Below are 2,720 nucleotides of genomic sequence, written 5' to 3'. Positions count from 1 at the left end.
GTGATAAGATAAATGCTGTATTACAGGACTGGAGTGGTGACGTAGCAGTAAGGTGTCTGCCTTGCCCGCGCTAGCCTAGGACAGACCGTGGTTTGATCCCCTGGCCGTCCCGTATGGTCCCCAAGCCAGGAGCGATTTCTGAGTGCATAGCCAGGAGTAACCCCTGAGCATCACCGGGTGTGGCCCAAAAATCAACAACAACAACAACAACAAAAAATAAATGCTATATTAGAGATATATATTAAGGACTTAAAAGTAGAGTGAAAGGATCCATTATCAATGTGTAAAGATACTCGAGAAGTTTTCCTAAGAAATTTGACCTTTAAGCTTTATCAAAAAGGATAAGGTATAGTGCTCCAAGGAGACAGAACTGAAGGACATATGGCAAATTCTGACCTAAAGATAACAGCAGAGATCAAACATAGTTTGAGTAACAGCCAGATACCATATGTATTTTGATATCAGTTTACCAAATACTCACTGTTTGATATTGCTAAGCTTTCAGCACTTCTCTGGTCTTATATTTCAGGCTTAAAAGGGGAGTGGACTAGGTGACCCTCAGTATTAAAAAAAAATCCTCCACAGAAAATGCATCCAGGCAAACACGTACAAAATATAGTATATGATTGCACAATAAAAATCACATCATAATAGGCATTATAGTTTCATGTGTGGTAGAAGGTTAATGACTACCACTCACACACACACACTCACAAACCTAATGTATAGAAGACTAAATCATATTAGTCATGATGGAAAGGTCCCTCAGCTGGGTATTGATAGCGAGGCCTGGGTAAAGAGAGTTCTGGTCTAAGACTGTAGTTGTAAGACAAGAGAAAGAGGAAATGATAGAAATAGTCACCAGATAAAATGCAGGGCGACCAGATAAATTTGAATTCTAAGGAAATAATAAATGTCAACATATCTGAAATATTGCTTGGTTCATGTGAACCATGAACTTCTTTTCATCATTTAAAAATTCCAGTTTTACTTGGTGTGCCCTGTTTATATTTGTCAACCCTAGAGAAAAAACAGGTGAACCCATTCCGACTGAAAATTCACATATATTTCTGAAGCAGATTCTAAAATAAATAAACAGACAAAAAAAAAAACGTATGCAATATACACTATAAAACACAAAGAAAGTCCTTAAGAGCTAGCTCAGATCTTTGGATACTGAAGAAATCAATAAATACCAAATAGATCTTCACAAGTCTTTGTATTTCCCAGCCAGAATAAGAGCCTTATTCATGTTCTAATCTCAGTACAGGATTTTTGTACTATCAGTACAGTACAATACTAACTGTACTTTCAGTACAGTATGTGTGTACATGCAAATGCATGCATTTTATTAATGTTATGCTAATCAGCAAGGGAACTGCAGGCTCAGGGTTGTGCTAGAGAGAATCGATGGGAAAACAGAGGAACCAGTAAGTATGCCTCTGGGCACGTCCCCTTCTTATTATGCATGTATTGAGATGTACATGTATTGAGATGGGGCAAGGCATTTGCTCCATTCTCCCAGGCTGTAGTCTTACTTGTTTTTTGCTTTTGTTTTCAGGTGTACCATTTATTTAGACTCAACAAAACCATCTTGTTCCTAGTATTTTAAAATAGATTTTAGGCTTTCAATGGTATTCTGTTACATCTAAAACCTAAAATTTCAAAAATCTTACTTTTTTTTTGACAATATAGGACCTGAGGTGTACGGAAGAAAGACTCAGACAATGAATCTGCTTTCATAGGAGAAGGAAGGAAATTTGAAAGCTTCAAAGAAAGGAATCCACTAGTAATGGTAACATAAAGCTGAAGACAAGAGAGGCAGGGACTGTTTAGGAAGATGATTCTAGCACATAACTTGGTGGCTTAAAAGCAAACAAACAGTGCTCGCTTCGGCAGCACATATACTAAAATTGGAACGATACAGAGAGGATTAGCATGGCTCCTGCGCAAGGATGACACGCAAATTCGTGAAGCGTTCCATATTTAAAAAAAAAAAAAACAAAAACAGACAAGCACATATCTTTCAAGAATAAAGTCATGATGAGTTCTATCCTCATTGTCTCCCACATGCTTAGTCAGGGAAACTGCTGAGCTTCTGAGACACAAACCCCAACAGAGTGTATGATATCTAGCAGACAGCTTCAAGGTGTGTACAAGCACTACAACTCAAGCGTGGGAACTCCAGGCATGTCAGCACCAGTGACCCCCAGTAAGCACAACAACCTAAATCAGCGTTTTTCAACCACTGTGCTGTGGCACACTATTGTGTCATGATATTGTCTGGTGTGCTAGGGGAAATATACCAATTTCATCCACAACAAGCAGCTTTGGCATGATTGGTCTATTTGTGAGCTGAAGCACATGTTAAGGACTATGAAAATTAAAGACAGAGACAGACTGAGAGCTGTTGACAAAGAGCTACGTGTATCTTTCTTTGATTCCTGCCAGAATATCAGCTTTGTGTTCAGCCAAACAGGCCCTGGTTTAGCACTGACTAAGTAAGCAGAAATATGAACCAATTATAAAATACTTTATTTCATAGTAAAGTAATTATAAAATAATTTGTGTTTATTTGATTCCTATTCAAAAGAATTACTTTATATATAGTCAATATAGGCAGAGTTAAATTTTCTAACATTTTCTGTTTTTTGAATTATATCTTTTTTTTTTCAGGATGCATCAACTTTATTCATGCCCTATCCACCACATGTGTGGCC

The 2,720-nt window shown here is 37.6% G+C and overlaps 1 non-coding gene across 1 annotated transcript; it reads left to right on the top strand.

Moving 5' to 3' along the window:
* Positions 1-1,883: 1,883 nt before the first annotated feature.
* On the top strand, positions 1,884-1,990 carry LOC126023499 (U6 spliceosomal RNA). The gene has a single exon (XR_007500617.1). It is a non-coding gene; the product is annotated as a U6 spliceosomal RNA (small nuclear RNA).
* Positions 1,991-2,720: the final 730 nt, after the last annotated feature.

Source organism: Suncus etruscus, chromosome 11 (genome assembly GCF_024139225.1).
Source record: "Suncus etruscus isolate mSunEtr1 chromosome 11, mSunEtr1.pri.cur, whole genome shotgun sequence".
Classification (NCBI taxonomy): Eukaryota; Metazoa; Chordata; class Mammalia; order Eulipotyphla; family Soricidae; genus Suncus; species Suncus etruscus.
This window is presented reverse-complemented; position numbering and strand designations above follow the sequence as displayed.